The 16,951-nt window shown below is 38.5% G+C and overlaps 1 protein-coding gene across 14 annotated transcripts in view; it reads left to right on the top strand.

The window, feature by feature from the left end:
* SIPA1L1 (signal induced proliferation associated 1 like 1) overlaps window positions 1-16,951 on the top strand; it is a 220,904-nt gene that overhangs the window by 87,245 nt on the left and 116,708 nt on the right. The window lies entirely within an intron of this gene.

The following is a 16,951-nucleotide window of genomic DNA, read 5'->3' as shown; positions in this document are numbered from 1 at the left end:
CAGTGAGATCTTCATGTGCACTTAAATCCATTATTAACACTGAATTGTGGAAGCAGGGGTTTACAGGGATTGCCAAAGAACTGTTTACTACTTTAGAATACTGTGAAGGCCAGTCTTCAAAGCTTCTGTTTTCTAGAAATACTGATTTTTACACTCTGGATGCATTGTGTATGTTAATCAGTTACTTAGACATTGTGTTTTGTCTTTAACTTTGTTCTGAAACCTGTAGCATAAGGTCAGCAGTACTCAGCAGCTACTGAGATGGTGTTTGCAGTACGTGGTACAGTGTGGATAAAGGACTGCATGTGTGTAACAAAGCTTGCTTCAGCTTGAGTAAGAGGAATTGTGAGAGTTTTTTCTTCTCCTCAGTTTAGAAACACACATTTTCAGGGAAATAAACAGCTTTACAAGTAGCTATGCAATATGAATTTGTGTGATAAGTTGACCTGTAGACTTTATTTTGCCCTCACAAGGAGACATTCCTTTGAGTGCTGTAACACAGGCTAATTTCAATTTAGTTGAGCCATGAGTTTTCTATATACATGTGTTGTGTTTTGCTTTTTTCCTCTAACTTGAAGATGTACACACATTCCTAATATCTTTAGGATGTAGTAAAGTTTATTGAAAATGTCCATAAACTTAAATTACAGCTGGTGGTTCTGCATTACAGGTAAGCAGTACCCTGGAAGACTGAGGTCTTGTTTCTGCTCCTGCTCCCTCTCCTGACCCTCTCCCTAGTTCTTACACTTAACCTAAGTTGATCTGCTGCATGATCTCAGTATAGGGAAGACTGATTTAGTGTTTCTTACTGGGTTAGTTTTCTACTGGTTTGGAAGCTGACTGTGTAACACGAGGAGATGACTGTAGGCCAGGAATGGAGGAAATGGGAGGATTCGGTCTCCTTGTTCCTGGCAGTGGCAGGCCGTCAACTGGGCTGAAGCTGCAATGTCAGATTGCTGCCCTGGGCTCAGCATGGACCCCAGCTCAGTCCCTGTGGGCCTCGTACATGTCAATATGTTTTTTTGTCCCTAACAACTGATTGCGTAGATCAATGGGGTTGCTTTTAGACAGCTTGAGACTAAGACACATCCAATCAGCATTGTTTTTCACTGCAGAAAAATATGAAACTCCAGGAGAATACAGCTGTGTATTTTTCCACTTTAAAATAATTCTCAGAAATCCTGTGCTGCAGCACATTTTAGGAGACTATTCAGATGAAACATTGAATTCTCTTGAATCGTGGCTATTAAAAATTAAGAGTACGTGTAGTGCCATAATTATTTCCCTTTGTGTGCTTGTGTTGTGATGCAGGCATCTCCTGTTTCCCCAGTTGCTATATGCTCATGGAACAGTCTTCCTGTTAGGACCCCATTGTGGTCTCTTGGAAATATTACAGTGTTTATCTGATAAAACAGCAATTTCTTTGTAAGATGAGCCTACTGAGGACATGCAGCATGCACTGGAGGAGGGTTTTCCCTTCTCTGCTCTTCAGCCCTTTGTCTTCTCCTTTCTGGAAGCAAGGAAAAATTATGCTGAGCTGAGTGGAAGAGGAGACAAGTAGGGCCAGAGTTTGGCAGTGAGGAGTTGAGTTAGACAGAACCAGAGCTGCTTCAGCTAGAGTTACAGGGATTGGGGTGGGACAGAGAAAAAGGGCACAGAAGGTTGTTTGGCTTGTTAAACTGGGGGGGTGGGGTGGGGGGTATTGAGTTGGGTGATTATTGCAAAGGTTTGAGCCAAGCCAGAAGCAGCCCTGCTTTCCCATCAGCTACAGTGTGAGAGGGAAGACAGATCTCAATGTGAGTCTTGGGAAATACAGTGGTAATGGATTGGTGATGCGCTGCTGCTTACTTGGATTGAAACACCTGCAGTTGTGTACTCTGTTCCTACCTTTTACTAACAACTTCTACCCAACTGTGGTTTTGTACATGTGCTAATGTTTGGAAAGAATTGGGTGAATGAGCCATTTCTTTAAGTAAATGAATAGTGGCTGTTCATTATACTAAGTTTCATGTAGAAAAAGAACAGAGGAATGTTTGTCTTGTACTAAAAGCAGGCCCTTGTATTCATCTGTTAATAAGAAGGATTTTCATCTACTGTAATATAAATAACAAAACTAATTAAACTGAACACTTTGTGCAGCATCCATAAGGACTTGCCTCTCAAAATCAGAATCACTCTGTAGACTACTCAAAGGGGGGGGGGGGGGGGGGGGAAGGACTAGCTGTACAAGCTATCCTTTGAGAGGGAGCTGGTCCTGTGGTTGTGAAGGCAGGTGTATGAATTTGGTATTCATAGTGGTGGTACCACAAAAATGTCAGTTGTGACCTCTGCTTTCTACACAATTCAAATTTTAAAATTCTTATCAGGCTTTTCAGTATTCAGAATGAATGACAAATATTGATGGCTTACTGCATAAACCTCTCAATGGTAAAACCAGCAAATAATAGTGAGATATTGAAGTCTTCAACACAAAACCTTTGACCTTTTGTCCCATCTAAAAAAACCCCACAGCATATCATTAGCGACAAAAAAAGTTGTGAAGCCTTAGTTATGGCTTAATTGCTCATATTTGATATAAAAGGATTTCATAATATTTCAAGTGATCTGGTTTTCAGATGTTATAGGGCATCATTTATATGAAGGAACTTTAACTAGGAGAGGATTTGATAGAAGGTTTGATTTCAGTGCATCCAATAAACTGCAGAGCTTCCTTCTTCCACTTGCTTTACGTAAACACTCTGTACTGGTACCAGAACTATTTTAGTTTCACAACTATAGCTGTCTTACCTGCAATTTCATCTAATCATCCAATGTTACTTTTAGATTTTTAAAAAAATGCACTAGATTTATTTTTAAAACTTCAGACTTACAAAGACATTAAAGGAATATGCCAGTGATTGGGGAATGGCCACAAACAGTGTGAAGTGTGGAGGAATAGGTGAATGGCTAATAGTCTGTGCTGTTTTATTTCAGTTTAACTGGAGGCATAAAGAAATAAGCAATTTTTTTGATGGGTTACCAATGGGCTTAGCTGGAGCAACTTCAGGAAGAATGAGGGCAGCCAACAGTTTGTAAACTTGTTGGATTACGTCCCAAAATTTACCTGAAAAGAAATCATTAAAGAAAATCTATTCTTTTCATATGCTTGACCAGTGTTTTCTCTCAGGGTCTGGCATGTGAACCAGCAGCAGAATTTGGAGCTTGTCCATCTTCTGTAGACCAAAGTATTTCTGATAACCATGCAATTGAGCAATAGGATAGTCTGTGAATGGAATGATGTACTTCTGAGAGAAACAGCAATATGTTTATTGATATAAAACAGTGACTTAATGAAGTCTGATGGTAAATGTGACAGTGGCTTAACAGGATTTGATGGCAAGGTACATTTGATTATTTACTGCACGGAGGACAGGGCCAGACAAAACTGTCAGTGAAACCCTCCTGTTGAGTCATGAGGTTCAGAAAGGCCCCCCCTTGTGTTCTGAACTCCTTTTCAGAGGGGACTTTAGGTGTAGCTGAATCAGACTTAGTCCAGCCCAGGTCAGCGGTTTGTATCTAAAGGATTGTATGTGCACAATCCATCCTTTTTATCCCTTAGATAATATATCGAAGTTTAGTGTGCTACCAAGACTCTGTTGTAGCATGGAATCTCAACCTTAAGGAATAACCTTGAGAGGTATCCCTACTTAGAGGGAGATCCTGGCATGCAGCCCACTGCCATGCAGGAGAGCTCAGTGGGCCCTGGGCTGTCCTCTATATTTATGGAGTAAGGTAATTGACTTGTAGTCATATTTGCATACCGACTACAGAAGTTATCTTCTTTCAAACTTGGCTTGGGTAAGACCTTGACCAGCACAGTGGTTAGGTGGGCGTGTTGCTCAAATTAGCCCTTGGCTATTGTGGTGTTATCTGTCTCCCCAGAATCTACTTTATGTGGATGCCGCCATCATCACCAGACACATCCATTACAACCGCCGCTGGTGGTTATCACTAGAGCAGAGTTAGGGAAGTAAAGGTTGGTAGCAGGGAAGGGGGGAGGGGGAAAGCACACCATCACAGATAGGAATAATTCCATGTTTCTTACAAAATGCTGAGCAAAATAATTAGAAAGAAAGAAAATAGAAAACCTGAAGGTCAACTTGGAAGCATCTGATAGTTGTCTGGGTGGTCCCCAGATGGGGCAGGATGACAACTGATCTCTGACCTCTCCTCAGTGGGGCTACTCCCATTTGACTTAAGCTATTATTCTCCTTGTTTATTTTTGCCTTGTATTGTGTAGACCTAGTTTTGTGTGTGCTCATGATGTTCTAGTCGCAGGTGGAGTGGAGGGTTGTGCATGTTCCCCTCCTGTCCCATCTGCTTGCATCTCCATGATGCTTTTCAGAGCTGTGCCCTTAGGTGTGTGTGTCTGATAAATGAGGCTAAGGGTATTGTGTTGGGGCTTCGTGGAAAAATTGTCTTGAAAGAGGGCAGGTAGTTTTTCATGAGCTGGTTCTCACTATTTTCTCTCAGAATTTTCTTGAGGAAGAAGTTTCTGCCAGTACAATGTTTTTTTCAGAAACTGAGTGGCTGTGTGAAGAGTGTGTTATGAGTTAAGAGTCCTGAGAATGTGTTTAAGAATATGCAAACATATTCCAATGGGGATGTATTCATAGATGCAGGAATTCGAAAGCTTTTCTGTAACAACTAATATACCAACACCCATCTGAAACAACAGCCACTAAAAATTGCTATTGTGAAATTTATCTTGATAAGATTTTCTTCCCAATCAGCCTCCTATTAAGTCTTGAAACTTTCCAGAAACTATGGAGTGGATCTGCTTTACCTGTCGTTAAATTTTCAGTGCTTACAGCTGTGTTTAATATTTACAGAAGTTGAGTATGACAGATTTATAGCAAACTCTGAACGCAGGTTTCAGTAAGAGCATTTGCACCTTGAGTGCCTCCTTGATGATTAGCAGCAGCATTTTAAATTGTTATGGAAAATGAAAGCAGCTTCAGTATTGTATTATGACAACTAAGTTTATAGTGTGATTCCAAGTGTAACTGGGTATAACCAAATACTCCTGTTGTATGGATATTTTCTTTTTTTAAATCACTGTAAAGTTTTTTCTTCTTGTCTTCATGAAGGTCTGCCAACTGTCACTGTCTTTCAGATGCCTGTCAAAGTATCACCATAGCCCTATCCATGTGTGCACATAAAAAAGTTACTGTATCCGCAGGACAAATATTTTTAATTGGAGAACTTCCTTTTAAATTTTTATGGGTAAAAACGTACCCATAAATTGTTCCCTCCTTAACAAGTAGCAAATGCAATAAGATGTAGGCTAAATTAGAAATGTGGACTTAATTCATGTGGGCATCGGGTCACAATACTTATGTTTTACTGTGCTGTAAAAAGTATATAGAATTTACCATTTGTGGCTAATACAAATTTGAGATACAAAAAGATCTTTCAAATGCAAGTTTTATAGCACAATTTCTGCATCAGCATAACAGTGCATTTTAACTGAGAGAGTATGTTTGGTGTGTGCAAGAGGGGGACTTCAGAACACTTAAAGAACAGAAGGGATGGGCCACAGTGACTTGTAAATTAAACAGAAGATTTATAAATGAGGCTGGTATTGCATTTTATTAGTTTTATTGCCTTATGGATTCATATTTTAATTTTATTTGAATACTCATAAGCATTGCCTTAAAGAGTATGCTGCAGACTTTTTTTTTCCCCTTTTGCAGATGTTTGTTTTTCTTGATTAGATCTAAAGGGCTTTTCTGTGTCCTAAATAACTTAGGAAAATATGATGTTTTACAGTTCTTAACTCTTATTTTTTAGCTCTTTTGACGAGTTGTCTATCGTTCTATTTCTTTTACACCGATACCCTCAAGGGGAGAGGGCAGGGGGTGAGGATGTTGCAGGTGGCATAATGTCCTCAGAACTTGGACAGTGGAGTACGTTATTGGGATGTACGGTGTCAGTTTGAAAACCTTATTGTGGGTTTAGAATGTAATCTGCTATCCAAAAGGTACTTTGGTTTAAGGAGAGTCTGTGATGATTGCAGGTGTCTCTATTTTCTTATAGCTCTCTGCACCAGACTGCAATCACAGCTCTTGCTTTTTCACAATAGTTCCCTTTTTGAGTTTCAGTAACATGTTCTGGTATGGATGCATTGAGGTTTTTTACTTTCTATTTTTAAACTCGCCTGCAAGAAATGGGAAAATAAAGAATTCTTTCCATAATTTCAGAAATGTGGCATTATCAGGCCTGTTTTTCTAATATCATCCCATAATCCAGTACTTAATGCATGTATATCTAGATTGATACAGAATCTGTAGGCAACCACTTGGTTGTATTTTCTTCAGCTTGTATAGGTGCACAGTTAACTGTGTGTCCATGCTGTGGAATATCAAACCATAAATCCAGAGCAGAAAAGAGATAGGAATATCTAGTGCCTTTTTTCCTACAAATTAGGAAAGATTAAATCAGTCCTGAAGTAAAAATATTCCTGGTAAATAACAAGATAAACTGATAAAATGGGCTTAACCTTGTTAAGAGCATTCATGCACAGGGATGACATTGGTTTAACTAAGTCAGTACAGCATGATTTCGTATATTCAATTGTTGTCATTCGTATGTATTGAGCTCGCTTTCCCCTAAGGTACTTTTGGACAACCATTCGATCTGTTTTTTCTACGTCAGTTTTTCCATGTTTAAGAATATCTTTGAATATTTTTTGGTTAATGAAATTAAATAATGGATTCAAGCCAAACTATTATTTCTGTTCCTGCTCCTGTGTGTGCCCCCCACTACACGTGCGTGAAGGGGATGCTTACATACAGTGGAATTAATTTTTGTTAGGTTTGGGTTTTTTTAACCTCTGTATACGGTAGAAAAGTTGCTCTTCAGTGGTAAATGATTGTGTAAAATGTGCTTGTTTGACTGGCATGCTGGTGAGTTACCATCTCCAATGCAGAATTTGTAACTCTAGGAGGTGTGTCAGGTAACTAAATGATGGGGAGTTTGACTGGAACCAGTCACATCTAATGGTTTCCCATGAGTGACAGCACACTTTTAGAGTGACAGTCATACAAAAGTTGAGCACTATACAACTTCCTAGTTATGTTAGAAGTAGGTTTTAAATATCAGGAGAATGTTTGACAAAATAAATGACTCCTACAATGGTCTGAAAAGAAAAATGGCAGTGAAAAAAAATTTTCAGTGTATTTTAAGGCTTTATTCATATATGGATATATATATTCATATATCATACAGGTTTATGGCTGTATGTCTATCGGTTCCAGGATTGTGGTGAAAATTACGTAAGGCAGATAAATTGAATTAAACACTGTGGAAAGGCTTGCCCCCACCTCCCACTCCCAAGTGCTGAAATTTTTATGAACATTAACATCAGGTTAATGATGTCCACGTTTCCAGTAGGGTAAGGAGTGATGGGTATGAGAGTAGCTTTCCTTTCTGTGTCTTGGAGATCTGCAACATACAAATGGCTTGGAGACATAAGCTTTGCTTTTGATGAATTACCTGGAGATTTTTCATTAAATTCCCTATGTTCAAGAAATCAGCTCATCCATCTAATTTATTTAGAGAATTAGATAATTAAATTACAGAATTTATTTAGATAATTTTATGAGATTAGTATATAACGTTCAAAGTACTTCCCCCCTCTTGGTAATAGTATTATAAAATTGTATTAGCCATTGAAGAGGTACTTTACTGGCCCGTACTGCAAGGAGGCTCTCTTCTTTTGACTGCTGTTGCTGGTACTAGATGAAGGCTGCTTCTGAGTTAGGCTGAAGAGCATCTTCCTGGTGTCTTCATAGAGAATGCCCTGGTAACCAGCTTCCTTGTTGCTTTGGTATCCTCAAGTGATCCTTAATTTAAGAACATGTGTATTAACTTGTTCCCTGTGACTAAGTAGAAAGGGCGATTTTTCATTTTCTTACAATAATAGTGCTTCCATCCAACTTCATGAGGTTGATATACACGTTCTCAGAACATAGTCTCATCAGAAGCTCCTGTGACGCATGAACATAAGACTTTACATCCACTTCCATTTAAACTTTTTTCTAGCAGAGTATTAAAAAAAAAATAGCCATACAGGTGCATACTACCAGAAGTGCCCTTTTTACCAGTAAAGCTTGAAAGATTTCTTGAAGGAGGGACGTTACTCACTTAAAGGAAGCATACTTTCTTTCGTATGCTGCTATTGCCTTATTGATTAGTAAGTGTCTCACTCAGATTCTGTTCTTGTGTGGATTAATTATTTCAAGCTGTCTTCCTCATCTGTTGTCAGATTTGGGAATGTAGCTTTCCACAGTGCACTTGCATGTTTTTGAACCTGCACTTAAAAAGAAAGTATACTTTTGCCTGTATGCTTTAATTTTCTTTGCCTGTGTTATTTTCTTTTTTTCTTATTACTACTGAAAATGGCCTCTAGCTTTTTTCAGAACATGCTGACTTCCTCCACTTCCACAAATTTAACTGTACAGCTGGAATAGCTATGCTTCACTAATGTTACATGAAAAAAGATTCATTTATTAGCTTGATAATCTCTGTGTTTCTGGAGTTAAGTCGTATTTGCATCTGGTGGAGTTTGTGGAAGGCTGTTTTCTCTGTACAGAGACCATGAAAAATACATCGTACGTTATCTTTCAAGAATATTATTTTCAGTAAGTGTCGTATACCAGATCGTTTTGAGACCTATTTAGCTATCTGGTTTGGTTAATCTTGCTTTGCTTGCTTGAGACCTTGAAACTTAATTTCCCCACCTGCTGATAAATATAGGGTCATAGGAATTGCCATGTTGGGTCAGACCATCTGTTCTTTAATTAGGAGTAGTAACAGATGCTTGGGATGATGATGCAAAAAAATCTGCAGTAGGCAGTTATGACAATAATACACTCCAGGGTGTGTATCTCTGGGATTCTGTTAGTTCAGCTTGTGTCATAAAACTCGGATATTTTTGTCTTTTCCAGCTCTTTGTTTTTAAATATTTTCTATTACGATGTAATTTTATCTTTTGCTCTCCACTTTAATGCTGCTAAGCTTTTGGCTTTACAGTCCTGTATCCCTCAGCAGTGCATTCCTTAGAGATATGAAGAAGTATCCCTTTTTGTTGATTGTGAACTTGTCAGCTTTCAGTTTTGTTGAACAACTTCTCTTAATCTTGGGAAGGAAATTCTTGCTCTGCCATTTATGTGCCCCATTTTCTATCCTTTGGGGTGTGGGGGCGGATCTTACTCTTCCTGATTTTCCCCTTCATATTGATACTTGCATGCTGCTTGTTATTCCTGGTTCCTGTCTCTGCAAGACTTTCAACTACACTGAAGTAACTGGATGATTCAAATTTCCCACTGTGCTTCACGTGAGAAAACTGCATTGATTCCTGTGAGAGAATTTTTCTTAGGCCACTGAAGATGTATAGTTCGTAGGAAATTCCTTCAGAATTTTAGCTTTTCATTGAGAAGTGTGTGTTTTGTTGTAATGGTGAAGGTAGCTTTGCAAGGGCAACGCTGGCTAAACCCGCTGCAGCGAAGGGCTGCTTTGAGCGGAACATGACACAGGGCTACAAGGCAGGGGTGGAGTTCCTTTTTGGGGATAGGGCTGTGCTTGTGCTTCCTCTTGCAGTCCTACATCCAAAATGAGAAGCATCATTTAAAATTTTTTTCTTACTCCAACAGGAGTGGTATTACAGGATCGATGAACTAGGGGGCAAACGTTTGCTGGCAGTAGAAGCACCATTAATATCTAAACAGCAATTCCCAAACTAGGGGCTATGGCTGTGGCAGATGGGCACAGAACCCAAAAGAAATTAGTTTGCTGTTTTTTGGTATCCTGTGCTGAGCAAGAGCAATTGATGTGGGTTAGGATTATAGTTTTAAATAGCTCTGCAAATGGGTTCGTAGTTCTCTTCTTTCTTGCCAGTTTTGCAGGGGAAGCTTACTTAGTGGAGTATTGCTTGGGTATTGTGAGCCTTCTTAAATTGCTTACATTTTTCTACATAGGTGCTTAGAAAACTCATTAAACCTCAGGCTGAGTGCAAGTTAGTAGTGAAGGAGTCAATAGGATTTGAGTGAATGGCTGTGAAGACAAGTAAGAAAACTAATGGGGGAGAGAGACACGTTCTTGCTCGATACATTAGTAAAGAGAAATGAAGTGCTGAACCCTATCCTAACCAGCAAGGGAATGCAGTTCTTTTTCTAACCTGCTTCTAAGCATTAGAGCCAGCAGTCTTTGTTGTGCTGTGTTCAGGTTTCCAAGGAGATGCAAGATATTTTTGTGAAACTGAGAAATTGAGAAATCATGGGAAGAGGAATGTTAAAATGCTTGTCAAACCACAAAACACAGTGGCAAGGAGGACCTGTAATACGCAGTATCTTAAGGGCAGACCTTAAATGTCATATGACTGAAATTGTCTTTTTCACCAATGGTAATGATTAGTGTTTAACTGAGAGCTATTTTGGGATGATAAACAACATTCCTTTCATTTTTAACTGCTTGGAGGGGAGACTTAAGTGCCTGGTAAAATAGATGTTGTTTATTCCAAAGTCTGCAAGAATTCTTTACTCAGGATCAAAAAACCCTAAAATGTTACCAAGAACTTCAGTTTATTTACAAAAGCTAGAGATCTAATTCTTGAACTAGTTGTTTGGGTTGAGAGTGTTTAATTAACAAATCTTACAGACTGGGCAACCCAGGAATGTTCTGTCAAGGACGTTAAGAGCTGCATAAGACTATATGAAGTGCTTAAGTCCTTGAGGAAACTGGAAATTTTTAGTTGACAAAAGCATGTGCGTTGCATGCTATTATATTTGCATGCAAAAAGTACTGAGATGCAGGCTTACACTTAAAGAGTTCTGGGTAGTTGCAGCAAGTCCTGTGAAGCTGCTGGAAGGGTTGGCTAATTTTGCTAATAGGGAACATGTGCCATGTCTTGTGTAGTAACCAAGAGATGGGATTCTGTATTGGTGGTGGCATCACAATTTTTATGTTACAGAATATTTAACTCAGCATTGTTAAGGTTAGATAAATGAGTCTCCAGCAGACTTTAACAACAAAAGGAGAGACTGAGTAGTGTCTGTGCTGTCATGGTGCAAATTACATACTTGCTGCTCTGTGGCCTTTTTGGACATAAGATTTATTCTAGTCATATGTTGCTGTAGATTTGTTGCGGTTCTCCTGGCTGTGTTTCTATTTAATCTTCTTGTAGTTTGACTTTCACACTCATTGCTGTCACTAAATGGGCTGATCAGTGTCTTTATCACTTTGGTTACAAGGCTATTTGTGCACCTCTTATATGGCTGGCAGGTGGAGCAGACAGGTAGGGCATGTAGCAGGAGATCATTGGGAGATTCACTGTGAAACTCTGAAAATTCAGGGAGAGAAGGGTAAGTGGAAACTAAAACCACTGCCATATGGATTAGCATTTGAGGTGGAAGCCTGGGGGGACTGCGGTAGGGACTCTAGGTAGTATTGGTGAGGAAAAAAACAGATTTAATGGCCACGGGGAAAACATTGGCTCCCATTTAAGTATAATTAACATAGTAAATGAATCAAGAAAAGAATATGTATATGTCTACTGGAAATGAGTTTTCTTCAGTACTACTTGTTTTGGGGGAGCCAGCAACCCATGGTGTTGTTGGATCCTCGGCTGTAATAGTTCTGCTTCTTGTTTATTCCACAAGTTAATGAGGGTTTTCTTTTCAAGCAGGCCACAATGTGACTTTAAAGATACATGAAATATCTGATTTATTTTTTTAAAAAAGTATGTATTTTTAGAATATCACTGTGTAAGAAAAAATGAAATGCAAAGTACTGTTTTAAAGGTTTTGATAGACAAGCCCTACCTTTTTTGTGTTTAAAATCTCTGTTCTGTAAAATGCTTTTAGTTGGTATAACTCTTCATGGTGGTTTCATGCTGATTTTTACTTCTAAGACTACGTTTTGTTTCACTGAATTTTCTAGGAAGGAAGATTCACCTACATTTACTTTGCAATGTGTCAAACATTAATTTCATCCTGTCATCTATTAAGATATTTGAACAGTGATGTAAACAAGCAAGTAAAGCTGAGAACTAACTTTGTTTGCATTAATGAAAATATTTGTAATATCATACTTGAAAATAATGTTGTTCTTGGGAAGTTCCAGAACACAATTGGAAGTTTTTTTTTTTGAGAATATGAAACGGGTGGAGGTTATTTTATTGAGGGTAGAGCAAAGGATATCTGTACCAGCTATCTCTAACTGTTTTTCACTTCAGTGTACTGATTTCTTAAAGTAGCAGGCCTCTGAACTCCAAAAATGGTGACATGAGTTTTGTCTATGTTTGAATAATATATGTTTCAGACCATGATAATAGAAAAAAGCTTGGATAACTCCAAAAAAGGATTGAAAATGCAACAGCTTTGGGAAACGGTAACAAATATTACTGAAGGTTCTGCTACCTAGCATATAGGGGCAAATAATAATTTGTTTCTCATTAATTTGACTTTATATGTGCAGAAATGGTGGAAATGTGTGTGTGGAATTATATAGGGGCCAGCTGGTGAGAAGAATATCTTCTTCCTGTTGGTTTTGGCACTTGAGTTACCTAAGGCAGAGTGTGCTTCAGTCAGCACTTCAAGTTGTGCAGGCGTGCTTTTGCAAACTTCACTGTAGACAGCAAAATGAGGAAAATTTTTAATTTTTTATTTCTTTTTAGTAAATGGGGTTCCAGTGGAGAGAAATCTCAAAATGCAAATAAAACTATCACCTGTCAGGAGAGATTCATTGGCTGCTATTCAGTACAGAAAACTGCAAAATGCTTGTGGCCAGCTAAATGAATATGAATGTGTTACATTTTTTTTTTTCCTTGCATACATAATGAAACATGCATAAATCATTTTGATTTAAGCATGATTGCAGTTCGTTAGTGCTCGCTTTGTATTTAAAACTTTTCTGAAACAATTTTTTTTCCCCTGAAAACCAGTTTTATACTAAAGGAGTAATAAACAGGTTTTTTTACATAGCTGATGAATTCTTGTCTCTTCAGTTCTTTCCCATATAAAACTGCCATAAAATTTCATTAAAGGTATGGTTTGCTGCTGTGAATGTTTAGCTTGTTAAAGCACGTGGGGGTAGCCCTTCCTATATGTAGTTCTTTAAAAATTGTATCCTTGAGGACCAGTGTATAGGGTTTCTCAAATTGCATGCATCTTGTCCAAGGAATGGCCTTGATTGCGGTAGGTGTTTTGGTATGAAGTCAAGAAAACGACTATCTAAATTAGATTCGGTAATTAAAATGGTAAATACAATTCTGCCAAATGCTTTTATTTGATGTAGAAATCAATGTGGCGAATGAGGCAGAGATTTTGCAACAATTAAGTGGCTATCTGAAGAATTAATTGAGCGTTTGGGTAGTAATCTATGTATATGAAAGACAGTATTGTCTAAGTAACAGTGTAACAGCTTTTCCAAATTCATCTTTTGCTTGTGATGTTTTAGAAGTTTTACTTGATCATTTGCTTTAGAGAAAACTGAAGGTAGATTGCAGTACTAATTCCTAGGCTACAGCAAAATGCTGTGGTCTCCACAGAGGGTGTATATTGGGCAAATCTTCTGACTTGCTGGGTTTTTTTCCTCCAGTGTGAGAGAGATCTCTGCTTGTGCCTGCGTGCAAGTGCCATGGCACTTTGAATAATGAATGCTACTTGTGTAGTAATATATCAGCTGTCCCCAGACCTGCCAGTTCCCACATTAGGCACTGTCTCCATCTGCGTGCACGTGCACACCTGCCTGGTCATGACAGCGCTGTGTCCTGGAAAGTTCAGGGAGTGAAACTGAATTCTCAAGTAAATGTTTAACGTGTGAACCTGGGAAAGTGGTTCCACACTATCCCTGTAAAACAGGGCGGAAAGGAGGTCTGACTTTAAGTGGTATTTTTAAGATGTGCAATAGCTGTAACAGTATAGATTAAATGCTTTTCCCCTCTGTCTTCTGCAGAAGATAGTATATACCTTTGCACAAGCTTTTGTTTTTGTTTTCAGCGGAGAGAAGAGGGAAGGCAGCATCCTTTCCAGCTAATTACACTTTATACTTTGCAGGGACTTCTGTTTCACATTGTACTTCAGGGAGCATTTCAGAGCTGTGCTGCAGCCATCTCTCTTGAATGGTCACTTCTTACCTCTGGCTGTTTCTCCCCTGAAATTCTGCCAGTGGTTAGTTGAGTTGGGTAAGACATGAGCTCAAATTTGCTTCATAAATCCATTAATTAGATGCATGCTTTAAATCTGGGTAGTTCTTTAATCCAGCTGCCCATATGTATGGCTGACAGTAGAGGAGAGGGGGCATAGTATATGGCTTTCAGTGGTACTGCTGGCCAGTGCTGGTTTGAGGGGCTTGTGGGGCAGCAGCATACAGGTGCCATATTGCCTCCCTGACAGTGACTGATGAAATGCAGTGCCAGTGTCAAGTCCCAGGAATTTGGAATAGGGATGCCCACAGATCACAGTGTCCTTTGGAGCTGTAATGTGGCAGCTGTTAAGCAGGAATAGCATATACTCTTTGGTACTTTGGTGTGGGCAAAATAAATTTTTCTGGGCCAAGCAGGATTGCTAGCACTGAAGTCCAACCAGGACACTGGAAAACTTAAAGCTGAGTTTGTCAGTGTTTGGTCAACTTTCAGAGCCTTTGTAGATACAACTTAAAAACCTACAAAAACAAAACAAAAAACCCACCCCAAAACCCTAAAAAAAAAAAAAAGAAAAAAAAAAAGAAAGAAAACAATATTTGGACAAAAACATCTTCATTTACTAGAATTTGGGGATTGTTTTGCAAGTGGCGATCATTCTTTTACTCTTTTCCTGTGAGTGAAATCTTTTTTTTTTTTTTTTCTTTCCTCTCCTTCCTAGCTGTTATAAACTTACTGAGCAATGTTGTGCCCTTTATTTGGGACTAGTGTTCTAAACTCTCATCAGCTGTAGAAATGTGATAGAATGCTTTTATGACAAAATGATATAGTGATGTGTAGTTAGTTTCCTCTTTCCTTCTCCTGCTTCTTTTCTTCTGCTGCTGTCCTTTCAGCGTGAATCTTGATGTATTGTGCTTAATCCAGACAAAAAAAGTAATTGTTTACAAAAATTACTCATTATTTACTTAAACTTACTTTTTTTATTTGAAGGAGCAAGAATGATGAAAAAGCACCAAAGGCAGGCTAAGAACAAAAATCAATCCTTTTTTGCTTGCTTTGTCTGATGTGATTTTTCATGTGTTTACAAGCAAAGATGTAACCCTAGTTTTTCTTCTCAAGTTTTGTGCACCTCTGGCCCTGATAGAGAAGACAAGAGGAAGTTGTTTTGTTTTCCTTCTGGGAGAACTCCATTGTGAAAGGACTTTTGGCTGTTTGATATGCTATAGTTCATAAGGTAGTCACTAGGGAAGAGAACTATTTAGTTGGGGTGCTTTATAAACTTTCCCATTGCCAGTGAGGTCAGCTTTAAGGTGGACTTTACTGGCTACTGGCTTTTAAAAGAAGATGCCAAGGGTTTATGAGGAAAAAGGAGGGAAGCACGGTTGTTATGACAGAAATGTTGTATGAGGTAGTATGATACAATGATACAGAAAAGTTTGAAAATGCAGTGATGTGAGTCAATGCATATAAAAAATGCTAGTGAAGCAACATCGCTTTCTTAAGTAAGGGGACATTGTCCCCTGGAGATCTTGAATTTGGCCCTAACTGTGGTGGCACAGCACCTACATCTGCCCTTTTCTCCTTGTCATTCTCCTGGAGGCTTTCCATTACTATGCAGTGAAGAAGTCACCTTTATGGTGCTCTACATATAGGATTACCTGTGCTGTTTGCATTATTATTCAGTTTGTAAAATGAGTACCTCCTGGATGTCTTTGGAGCTAATTAAATGTCATCCTCTCAGGAACCAATTCTGTGTAAGCAGAAACAGCAGAAGCATGATACTGTGCTGTGTCCCAGTGAGATTGAAACATTTCCCTAACTGCTGCTTCTGCCTTGGCTAACAAGTCATATCCATTTTATCAGTTGCATTTACGTGTAAGAGCTCTAAGCAGAAACCTCAGGGTGTAGTAGTGCTTAATGTATAATAAATACTATTTGCTTTTTTTAAAATGCCTAATGAAATGCTCAGTTTAAGCTTTTAACAAGAATCTTTGCAAACACTTTATACAGTTTTAAAACTAATCTTTAATGTGTTTTTTAGAGGTCTCATTAATAAAATGTATTTTCTCACTAATGCTGTCACCTACGGATTTAAAGAGGGGAGAAAAAGACTGCAACTGGAAGCTGTTTAACAATTTCCTAATGGAATGGTGTTAAGAAGAAAATAAGAGTATTCTGGCAGTATGGGCTTTGGCAGTTTTGGGAGGTGCAAGTAAGTTAATGATACCAAATCCACAAAGTGACTGTGTGCAGGTCAGGACTGAGGCATATTGATGGGGCTCTGAAAGCCTTGTAGTATTTGTGCACTGGTTCCAGCTGTCTGTTTCCTGTTAAGCTGATCATTTGTTTATCACTTTTTACAGCTGTTTAACCTACAAAGGGCTAATTTTATCTGCTTTATGATGTACAATAGGCATGCCACATATTACTCTCTGTCTTTCTTCTCATCTTTACAGCAGAGTTAGGGAAGTATTTGACTGCGTTTTACCTTAATTCCTCAAAAGAAATCTTTCAACAAAATGTTAGTAAACAAAAAGCAGGATTTACACTCCACCCCCCCAAAAAACCACCACAACAACTTCTCCTTTGTCTATTTAGCTTTTACCCTAGTCCTGTTTTTCATCAGTCATCCATTAAGTATGGTGTCTTTAAGCTGCTAATACGAATAGACAGTGGAGAAAACATCTGCCTCATTCTACATCTATTCCTTTCTTTGCCTGTAGAGAAGTGATAAGATCTATCACTGTATTTCATGAAGTCTTTTAAAAA

This window comes from Falco cherrug, chromosome 7, assembly GCF_023634085.1.
Source record: "Falco cherrug isolate bFalChe1 chromosome 7, bFalChe1.pri, whole genome shotgun sequence".
Lineage (NCBI taxonomy): Eukaryota > Metazoa > Chordata > Aves > Falconiformes > Falconidae > Falco > Falco cherrug.
The sequence above is the reverse complement of the archived record's forward strand: the minus strand, read 5'-3'. Positions and strand labels throughout refer to the sequence as shown.